This window comes from Gekko japonicus, unplaced genomic scaffold (genome assembly GCF_001447785.1).
Source record: "Gekko japonicus isolate JY-2015 unplaced genomic scaffold, Gekko_japonicus_V1.1 scaffold2535, whole genome shotgun sequence".
NCBI lineage: Eukaryota > Metazoa > Chordata > Lepidosauria > Squamata > Gekkonidae > Gekko > Gekko japonicus.
In genome coordinates this window covers 24797-36633 of record NW_015174349.1, presented here as the reverse complement: position 1 = coordinate 36633, position 11837 = coordinate 24797, and positions in this window count along the sequence as shown.

The window sequence follows — 11837 nt, the reverse complement described above, 5'->3', positions numbered from 1 at the left end:
GATGCTTATCAAATTTGCAGATGACACGAAGCTAGGTAGGATTGCTAATTCTGAAGAAGACAGAGTCAGGATTCAAAATTATCTAGATAGGCTGGAACAGTGGGCAGAGACAAATAAAATGAATTTCAATAGAGATAAGTGCAAACTCCTACACTTAGGTACAAAAAAATCAAATGCATAGATATAGAATGGGAGGGACTTGGCTTGACAGCAGCACATGTGAAAGGGATCTAGGTGTTCTGGTTGATCACAAGCTAAACATGAGCCTGCAGTGCGATGTGGCTGTGAAGAAAGCTAATGCAATCTTAGGATGCATTCACAGAAGCATTGTGTCCAGATCAAGGGAGGTGGTAGTTCCGCTCTATTCCGCTATGGTCAGGCCTCACCTGGAGTACTGTGTCCAGTTTTGGGCACCACATTTTAGGAAGGATGTTGACAAGCTCAAGCGTGTCCAGAAGAGGGTTGGAATCCAAGTCTTATGAGGAAAGGCTGAAAGAGTTGGGTATGTTCAGCCTGGGAAAGAGAAGGCTTAGAGGGGACATGATTGCAGTCTTTAAGTATTTGAAGAGCTGTTGTGTAGAAGATGGAGCAGATCTATTCTCTCTTTCTTTGGACTGCAAGACTAGATCTAATGGGTGGAAATTACAAGGAAGTCATTACCGGCTAAATATCAAGAGAAACTTCCTAACTGTAAGAGTGGTTGAGCAGTGGAACAGTCTGCCTCAGGAGGTGGTGGATGCTCCTTCACTGGACGTTTTCAAGTGGAGGCTGGACGACCATCTTTCGGGTATGTTGTATGTATGTAGGGCTCTCTTTCGGCTGTGCTCCTGCAGAGTGCAGGGGGTTGGACTAGATGACCTCCAAGGTCCCTTCCAACTCTAACATTCTATGATTCTATGATTCAATCAAATTCATGGCCACATCTGACTTTCCAAAAGGATAAGTCTAAGGATGGGGTCTCTGAATGGCTATTGCCCAAAATAGCCATGAATGGAACATCAGAGATGACATATCTTTGAAAACAACATAGTGGGGAGAGACAGCCAGGGAAGGCCTTGTCTATCATCTCCATACTGTGGACTTCTGAAGGGTATCAAAACAGTGTTCATTAGGAGCAGAAGGCTATGATAGATGGACCAGGCAACCTTTGCACTCTCTTCAACTACTTGAAACTGTTGTAGCATTTGAATATTAAAGGGTCTATTGTTCATATTTTTGCCATTTTGTTTTACCCAGCTGAGCAGTGACATTTCAGTGGCAGTCACAAAGTATACAGAAATGCCTTCAACTTCATTTCAAACACTGACACATTAAGAAAAATTCCTAGCAGATTTTATTTCATCTTTCCTAGTCATTTGAATTGGAATGGGGGGGGGGGGGGGGAACCGCACAGATGTACTAGATTTCAAAAGTTGGAATTCTAAAATTAGATACCAACACATCTGGTTTCCTTGTCCTGAAAGGAAAACTCTGCAACAACCTTAGAAGATGTGCCTAACAATTAAAATTAATGATGCTGATCCAGAGCTTCATGTGGTCTCCGAGGCAAGAGAGGGAGAGAAGAATTCCTCTGTGAGAAGGCTCCGCTTCGCTTCACAGGAGGCGGCCATGGAGCAAAAGTGGGTGGGGGAGCCTTAATTTTTAAGGAAATTGGGGCCTGCAGCTCCTTATGCAGCCTGAGCGGAGGTGATAATCCTGTGTCCGGGATGCAGCTGAGTGATCACATGATTGAATGCTCTCCTGTTAAACAAAAACACCTGGCATGTAGAAATCTAGCAGATCAAGTTGAAAGCTCAGCTAGAGCCCTGCTCTTGTGTAAAATGAAGGGTTTCTGTTTAAGTGGCAACTCGAGCAAATAGCGCTGTAAGCTTCTACCCAGAGTCTAAAATGGGGACGGGGTGTCAAGAAGAAGAGAAGAGATTGGATTAATACCCCGCCCTTCACTACCCAAAGGTGTCTCAGAGTGGCTTACAAACTCCTTTCCCTTCCCTTCCCCACAACAGACACCCCCTGCGAGGTAGGTGGGGCTGAGAGAGCTCTTGACAGAAACTGCTCTTTTTCAAGAACAGCTCTTGTCAGAACTACGGCTTGCCCAAGGCCATCCAGCCAGGTGCCAGTGGAGGAGTGGGGAATCAAACCCGGTTCTCCCAGATTAGAGTTTGCGCACTTAACCACTACACCAAACTGGCTCTCAAAATCCAGTGAGAAGTAGGACATGGGGGAAGAACGATGAAAAATGACAGCTGTATCCAGGGCTTTAAAAAAAAAGAAGAAGGAGTGCTGGAACTCTCAAGAGGGAAATGAAGTTTCCAATCTGTGTACTGAAAATTCATGAACTTTTAAACATTTTTAAAAGTATTTTGTCAAAGAGGTTCCAGAACTCTGTTAAGGTGCGTTCCCCCGGAAAAAAAGCCCCCGCTGTATCACTGGCTCCCCCTCCACTGAAGTATTTCAGTGTGTGCAAGGGCAGGCACATTGGGTTGCCAATCTCCAGGCAAGGCCTGGGGTTCTGCTGGAATGGCAAGTGCTCCCCAGACCAGTTCCCTTGGAGGAAACGGCCGCTTCAGAGGGTGGATTCTGGGGCAGCAGGTCTCTGGTGAGGTCCCACTCCACCCCCACCCTCTGCCATCCTCTGGTATCGCTCCCAAATCTCCAGGGATTTCCCAAGCTGGAGGTGTCAACCCTAAACCAAAGCCAGATCACTACTGCACTAAGAAGCTGGGAAGCCAGAACTGGATCACCAGCTGGAGGTTCCTGTCTGCTCAAGCAGCTGGTCATGCCTTTCTGGAGAGGGTGAGGAGACTGATAATGATATCAGGAGTTGTTCTAGAGTAGACACAGGTTGCGGTGCCTCACGAACATTCAGTTCTGTCTTTGCTCTTAGCAGGGGTGAAGAGAGGGAGAAAGAGGCCAAACTACCCTGGACTCCCACAAGGCTGAGGGCCCCCAACATAGTGGTTCACAGCGGTAGGCAACAACCTTGGCTGGGCCTTTTCATCTTTGACCCTCAGGGCAGTGGCTTTCAGAGTCAAAGAGGAAGCCTATTTGCCTGTCTTGTAAATCAGCACCGTTGGTTATTAATAAATCGGCCAACATTAAATACGTCATACGAAACTCTAGAATGCATTTATTATGCACGATACACCGCGGCATCGATGGGCAGCACTGGGGGGGCAGGAGAGCAGTCGTCGAAGTCTGCATTGCCCTGAGCGCTGGTCAGCCCCCACATGAATGCCTCACACGCCCTTGCCCCCTTGGGTTCCTCCCCACAAGTACACCTGGCCACCCACTCTCCCATTTCACAGATGAAGAAGGGTGCCCACAGAAACATACAGGACACATCTGTAGCTGAGGGGCCCTGGAGTCTCCCGGAACTCAGCCGGCCCCACTGTGGAAGACAGGCAGTGTGTCCCACTGGCCTGGCGTCATTCGCATGAAGCCTTGCTTGTGACTCCTGACTCTTTTTGGAGCTCTGCAGGGCCCCTCCCTCAGGTAGGGGATTGGGTTGCCAACCTCCAGGTTGGGTTGCACCTGGACCTCGGGGGATTACAGTCCATCTCTGGATAACAGAGCTCCGTTTTCCCAGAGAAGATGGCTGCTGTAGAGGGTGGGCTTGATGCCCCTTCCCCCAGGCTCCATCCTGAAAGCTCCAGGAGTTGGCCCGCTCAGCCGAGGAAGACTGGCTCCACCACATCCAGACTGGGGATTTCTGCTGTTCCCAGGAGGCCTCTCAGACGTGGGTCAGGAAAGAAGCGTCCTGCCCCTTTCCTCCTCCAGGAGGGGCTCAAATGGCCCCTCTCCACTCTTCCCCCCAACCCTCCCATCTCCCCCGGGGACTCCTCCCGCTAGCCGCGCAAGGGCCCATTTATTCTGAGATATGAAACGCGTGTTGTTTCTTTATTGTGCTTTAATGAAACACTGTTTATTCTAGGCTTTTAATTCTTTCCATCTATTATGTTTAGACAACTCATTAACAATCATTTGTTATCATTAGACTTCAATTTTAAGCTCCTTTTCCCAGGGAGGCAACTCACTGCTTTTAAACATATTTGCATCATAAACCGTTCCCAAGTCCCTTGGTGCCATTTGGAACCCTGCCCCCTCCCCCCCTTATCCCAAAGCAGCGGCCCAGCCCCCCCCCCGCGCATCCTTCCCTCGGTCACCACAGCACTGGAGGTGAGCTAAAGCCTCCGGCGCCCCAGGCCTGCGTGTGGCTGGAGCGAGCGCAAGAGAAGAAGGGATGCAAATGAACCGCTTTGCTATTGGGGAGGTCCCTCCCAGCCTGCTCTGCCCACAGGGCTGCCAACCTCCAGGTGGGGCCTGGCCATCTCCTGGAATGAGAACTGGTCTCCAGGCAACAGAGAGAACGGCTGCTTGGGAGGGTGGACTGGATGGCGTCAGACCCCATCGGAGTCCATCTCCTCCCCCGACCAGCCCTTCTTCCTGTGGCTCTGCCTCCAAATCTTCAGAAATTTCCCAACCCTTCTCTTTTTCACTTGAAAGTAGGCGAGAAGGTGGACACACCCCAGCACAGCCCTTGGAGTGACTAAAGGTAAAGGTTCCCTTGCTCGAAAGCCAGTCGAATCCGACTCTAGGGTTGCAGTGCTCATCTCCGTTTCAAAGCCGAAGAGCCAGCACTGTCCGAAGACATTTCCGTGGTCATGTGGCCGGCATGACTAAACACCGAGGCGCACGGAACGCTGTTCCCTTCCCACCGGAGTGGTACCTATTTATCTACTTGCAATTTCTTGCTTTCAAACTGCTAGGTTGGCAGGAGCTGGAACTAGAGACGGGAGCTCACTCCGTCATGTGGCACACTCTGGGTCTCGAACTGCTGAACTACCGACCTTCCACAGCCTGCAGTTCAGCGTCTTAACCACTTGAGCCACCGCAGCTCCTGTTGGAGTGACTACTGGATTGTTGATTTGTTGAATGTGTTTTTCTCTTCCCTGCCACTTCTCCATGGGGCTCAGGGAAGTGTACCTTGGTACCCCCATGGGGTTGCCAACCTGGAGATTTGGGGGATGGACCCTGGGGAGGCTGAGGTTCAGAGAGGGGAGGGACCTCAGCAGGGTATCCTGCCACAGAGTCCACCCTCCAAAGCAGCCGTTTCCTCCAGGGGAAACTGATCTCCATCATCTGGGGATCAGTTGTTATTCCAAGAGATCTACAGGCCCCACCTGGAGGTTGGCAATCCTGTTTCCCCACTTCCCTCCTACCATCACAACAACCCTGTGAGGTAGGTTAGGCTGAGAAAGAGTTACTGGCTCACGGTCGCCCAGTGAGCTTCTATGTTTGGGCAAGGACTGGAACCTGGATTTCACAGATCCTGGTCCGACACTTGGCCTGCTGCACCAGACTGGCAGGAGGAAAGATGAAAGCCCACTCCATTGGCTGGCAGGCCAGCCAAGGTCCGTGGAGTCTCCCTGTTCTGGACGGGATTACGTCCCCCCCCCCCGCTCAAGAGCAAGTCTGCAGTCTGGGGGTTCTTTTTGACCAAGCGCCATGGATGGAGAGGGAAGCCTGCTCTGACCAGCTTCACGGGTTCTGCCTTGCGAGGCACCGTATTGGGCCACAGTTATTCATGCTCTGATTACAACCAGGATGGACTGCTGCAATGAGCAATGACTAGGATTGCCTATGAAGGCAGTCACGAGGTTGCAACTGACCCAACCTGGCTGCAGCCACGAAGTGTACCTTTTAGGGGATATGTCTCGTCAGTTCTGGGAGCTCTACAGTGGCTGTCGGTTTGCTTCCGAGCCCAACTGAAAGTGGAGGTGCTGAGTTACAAAGCCCTAGATGATCTAGGACCAGAGTACCTGAAAGACTGCCTTCTTTGGCCCTTGCCTGAGGCCATCCCTGGGGAGCCGGTTCTGTGTTGGTGTTTCAACAGTTCTGATTGGTTACTCAATATCAGTCGCCCTCATAACAATTTTGTAAAGAGGTTCAGAGTGAGCTCTCGTATCTGGCCCCAGCTCCTGCCAACTTAACAGTTCGAAAGCAAGAAATGGCAAGTAGATAAATAGGTACCGCTTCAGTGGGAAGGGAACAGCGTTCCGTGCACCTTGGTGTTTAGTCATGCCGGCCACGTGACCACGGAAACGTCTTTGGACAGCGCTGGCTCTTCGGCTTTGAAACGGAGATGAGCACCGCAACCCTAGAGTCGGACTCGACTGGCTTTCGAGCAAGGGAGCCTTTACTTTTACCTTTACCATTTTTAAAATGAAGAAACATCCGGAACAGAACAGAAAGCCAGGGGTCAGCAACACACCACCGTGTGTTTGTATGAATGCTCCATGCCTGTTGGACCTTTTCATTTATTTATTTCATTTATACCCTGCTTTCCCCCTCCATTGGGGACCCAGACTGACTCACAGCATTTCCCCTTCCTCCACATGATCCTCAGAACAGCCCTGCGAGGTAGGTTATGTTGATAGGGCGTGGTGGGCCCAAGGACGCACAAGGAGCTTCCGTAGCAGAGCGGGGATTCGAACGTGGGTCTCCCATTATTCTCGCCACTCTACCATGTTGACTCTCAGTGGTGGCGCACAGTTTGCATTCTGGACGTGGCACTCACCACTCCTGTGATGGAACAGCTAAAGCCAGCTCAGACGGATGTGTGCTTAAAACCAAAACCCAAAACTCATTGGTCATCATGTGACAGAGCCCTTGCTTAGTTTAGCAGTCAGATGTTTGCAGCAGTTTCTGGTTTCTCCTCCTTAATGTTGGATATTTGGACCAATTACGTGTAAGCAGGGCTTTTTTGTAGAAAAAGCCTAGCAGGAACTCATTAGCATAATAGGCCCCACCCAACAGCAGGAACTCATTAGCACATTAGGCCGCACACACATGTTACCAGAAGTGTGGTCACCCAGCCACACCCACCTTTTGCTTCTTATTCTGTTGACCTTGTTTGTTGTCAGAACCCAGGGCCTTTTTGGTAGCAAGAACTCCTTTGTATGTTAGGCCACACACCCCTAATGTAGCCAATCCTAATGAGTTTCTGCTGTTGGGTGTGGCCTATTATGCTAATGAGTCCCTGCTGGGCGTGGCCAACTTGGGAGCCAGCCGGAACTCCGTTCCTGTGCGTTCCTGCCCAAAAATAGCCCTGTGTGTTAGCCCTGTCCATCTGTGGCCGTAGCACAAGCACTGTAGGGTGAGGGAGGCCACGTAGATTTGTCTCCAGGGTGGGTCCTCGAGTATGGAGCTTCTCCAGGCCAGGACGCAGAGGTCCCCGTGTCACTAGAGGGGCCTGGAGGTCTCCCCGAATCACAATTAATCTCCAGACAACAGAGACCTTCTCCTCTATGGAAAACGGCTGCTTTGAAAGATGGAATCTATAATGCTATACCTTGCTGGCGCCCCATCCCTCCTGAAACCCTGCCCACCCCCAAGTCTCCAGGAATTTCCCAACACGGAATTGGCAACCCTAGAACCCAATTGCAACCCCCCACACACACACACACTGTTTGTGCTTTTTTAAAGGACTGCACGTTAACAATCCCCCCTCAGGAGTTACACTCATCATGTTAGCTTTCTGAATATTTTAAATTTAGCATGTTTAGATTTTATGGCGAGCATCCTTTTAACCTATTTCCCTGCAAAAAAGAAAAAAAGGAAAAAGATTTTCAAAATTTGTTTCCCTTGCAAAAAGTAATGATAACCTTTTATGGCTTGAGTTGGAGGTGAAGATAATGCAAGGGAGGGAGGGAGGGAGGGGGAGAGAGAGAGAGAGAACTAAAGGCTGAGGTTGGGGGGGGAGAGAACCAAGGGGGAAGATGATTTTCTATCAACAAAACAGCAGGGACAAATTTGAGTTCATCTCATTGGAAATGTCTCCCTCATATGTGAAGAGTGCCTGGAGCCAGTGCTGATCTCCAAGATTAAACCCTTTTAATAACAATTAACCCTCTCCCTGCGCCAGCCTACTGGACACTCCCCTACGTAGCTGGGGGGGGGGCAGAAGCTACAAAGGCCGTTTAGCTTCTTAGTGCCCAAAGGGAAGGAAGCACACACTTCATTTTGCAAGGACATGCAGATGCATATTAGCACTGATCTCTGCCCGCTCTCTGCCGGATGATCCATACTTGGATGTATCCTGATTTGCGCCTCCTGCTTCTTGTTCCTCGGGAGGCGCTAGTCCATTGTGGCTTGCAGGTATTTTGGGCTCCATCCCACAAAGGTTTCTGCTCAAGTGACTCTGCAAGTCTTTAAGGTACCAAAAAACCCACACCCACACTTTTTAAAATTATCCTGCTTTGTGCAGCTCTGTACTATCGAGATAGTTTCAGGCTGGTAGCTGTGTTGGTCTGAAGCAGCAGCAGAAGGAAATTCAAATCCAGTAGCACCTTAAAGACCAGCAACCTTTTCCAGAGGAAGCACACACTGCTGCTGGTGTTGGAAAGTGCCATCAAGTTGCAGTTGACGTACGGTGGCCCCTCGTTGCAGTTTCAAGGCAAGAGGCAAACAGAGGCCACCCTGGACTTCCTTGGGGGTCTCTCATCCGAATACTGACTAGGGCTGACCCTGCTGAGCTTCGGAGATCTGATGCGCTAGCCAGGGCCGACCAGGTCTGGGCAAACAGAGGTGGTTTCGCATTGCCACCCCCTGCATAGCCACCCTGGAGGACTTTCCGGGTGGTCTCTCCCATCCAAGTACTGCTGAGCTTCTGAGATCTGATGTCCCAGGCAGGGCCTGCATGTTTTCATCCTGGGGAATGTTAAACATTCCAGTGGAGGATCACAAGAAGGCCGGGGAGCAGAAGAGGAACTATCTTAGGCATGTACACACAAAATAGTTTTTTCTGTTCCTTTTAGTTTTTCTTTAAAAAATCGTCATCATCACCATTACGGTTATTTATATTCTTTTTTTAAAAAAAATCATTTGCTTCCATTAATTTCAATAGCAAATTCATTACTGGATGTCTCTCCTTATATCCAATTGAGATGACCTTCTCAGGCATCATACGTCTTAGGGGTTAGGGGGATGTTTGAACAGCCCTGGAGCAAGCTAACCCAAGCCCCCGCCCTGTTTTGCTGCTGGTGCTGTCGGGGTGCTCAGCTTCATGGGGACAACAAGGATGAAGAGAAGAAGAGGAGGAGGAGGAGGAGGAGGAGGAGGAGACTGGATTTATTCCCCTTGCCCTTCACTCGGAGTCTCAGGGCGGCTTACAAAACTCCTTTCCCTTCCCCTCCCCACAACAGACACCCTGTGAGGTAGGTGGGACTGAGAGAGCTCTGACAGAAACTGCTCTTTTTCAGGAACACCTCTGACAGAACTATGTCATGAAAAGGGTGCAGGGTGAGAGATTTCATCCTTTAAATCCCCCCATCCTGGTGGCTTTTTGGAGGAACCTGAAAGACACCAAGAAATTTTAAATCCATCTTCATCTTGCATCCTGTGAGGTTTCCTCTCTCTCTCTCTGTGTATTGTTTCCTCCCATCACCACCCCCTGCCCCGTCTGCAGTGCTACCTGCATATACATCAGCCTACGCAGGTAGCTGACAAGCAGAGAAGGGAACAGGAAGCAACCGCGAGTTCCCTTGTTTTCTTCGCAGAATAAAGTCAAAGCCCTCCCCCTCCAGCCCGCGAGTGAGCAGTGTGATAGGTGGAGAGACTATCACATTGCTGGCTCATTGGCTAGCCTGGACATCCAAAGGGTAATTAATCCAAGCTGAGGGCTATGGTTTGGGGGGGGGACAAGGACAGATCTATTTCTGCAGTTCTCCTTTGCTGCATTCTGGTTGGCAGACATCCCTGTCAGTTACTTTCCTGTGGAATAGTGATCTCTTCCCTCTCCCGAAGCTTCTCGGGCTCTAAACAAGACCCGGCAGGTCCCAGAATGGCCAGAGCTGAATGTCTGTCTTCTGTTCATGTTTTCACTTTGGGTTAGTGACCCCGAGAATGTCCCTAGAACTAAGTGGAATACAAAGAACCAGAGGTCATTTCGGGGGGGATCGCGGGGGATCGCAGTTCCCACGGCTGAGGTGTAGGGGGCGGGGCACATGACGAAGCCCCGCCCCCTGCTTCCGGACCTCATTCAGCCAGGAGGAGGCAGGAGAAGAGGGAGGGTAAGTTGCTTCCTCCCCACCTCTCCCCACCCCTGCCTGCCTGGGGCCAGGGAGGGCCTTGGTGTGGCCTTATGACACACGTCCGGTGATGTCAGGGTGTGTGGCATATGCTAATGAGTTATGCTAATGAGTTCCCCTAGCTCTTTTTCTACGAAACGACCCCTGCAAAGAACTGTAGCATGAGAGACTGGGAAAGGATGCGCTTAGAAGGCCAAATAAATCCTTCTGTGTCTGGGACGTCACTCTTCATTTGACAGCCACCCTTTGAGTGATGCTCATCTCTTCTCTCCACGTTCTGGGGAGATTTCTCAGGACAATGCCGAAAGGCATGCAAATGGAACCCTCAGGGAGGAGGGAGAGGAACTAATTGCCTTCGCCTCTGGTCACACAACTTTTCTTCCCAAAAAACTGTATTTGATATCAGAATGTAACAGAGAAGGAGGAAGAGGAGGAGGAGGAGGAAGAGTTGGTTTTATACCCCGCCCTTCACTACCAGAATCTTACAATCTCCTTCCCATCCCCTCCCCACAACAGACAGCCTGTGAGGTAGGTGGGGCTGAGAGAGCTCTGACAGATTTGCCCTTGAGAGAACAGCTCTGAGAGAACTTGTGACTGATCCAATGTCACCCCACTGGCTGCATATGGAGGAGGAGTGCAGAATCAAACCCAGTGCTCACAGATTAGAGTCCTCACCAGTACACCAAACTGGCTCTGAGAGAACTGTGACTGACCCAAGGTCACCCAGCTAACTTCATGTGGAGGAGGAGTCGGGAATTAAACCCAGCTCTCCAGATTAGAGTCCACTGCTCTTAACCACTACACCAATAATAGATTTAGAGAAGTTAGCCGTGTTAGTATGTTGCTGCAAAATAGTAAAAAGCCCGGACTGAAAGGTGCTACTGGGCTTTTAACCAATAATATAGACATTATCATCTTGAAAACTGAAAGACTAAAATAGCAAACTGAAAATAAGCCCTTTCTATTATTTATTAATTCTTGCACCCAAAGTTAGTAGAACTCTTGGGGGGGCGGGGGGCGGCACTCCACAACTTTGCCTTTCAGGAACTTGAGCTGTGCCAGGCAGTGGGACTTACTCCTGTTACCAAGAGCCTGCATTCAGGTGGTAGGACGTGGCAGGCATGCTTAGGAAAGCTGCAAACTGGGGCTTCAGCCTCCTGAGTCCAAGGCCAACCCTGTGCCGCCTAAATAGCCCTGATTCTTGTTTGACAGAAGGAAAAGGCAACCAGCACACAAGCAACCGGTCAGAATCCAGAGCCCTCCAAGGCTAGAGTGTGAAGAACTGACCGAGGGGTCAACAGAATAGCTGCCTGCTCCCTATTCCACACTCACGGGGCAGCCAGTGCCGATCAGGGCAGCAGCGGGAGGTGTGTATGGGCGAGACGCATCCCAACTCCCAGCCTGGAAGTGACAGGCAACTAGGCTTGCCCTCCCCCCCTGCACTGGGGGCGGGGCTTTCCCAGGTTTGAGACCTCCTCCCACATCTAATTAATTATCAGCAGTGGGAGGCAACATGGCGTCTGTGAGGTGACGCTCTGGCACTGTTCTCTATGCTCTAGGACTCTCCGGAATCTCTGTGACCTTCACCGTAGACATTTGGGGGATTTCCAGAGCATCACTTAGTGGAGCAGGTAGGCTGGGCAGGAGGGACTGGCCCAAAGTCACACTTGGCGCTTCCTTCCCCTTCCAAAAGGGGCTGTCACTGAATGTAGAGATGCACACCTGGGGCACACCCTTGACTCCATCGCC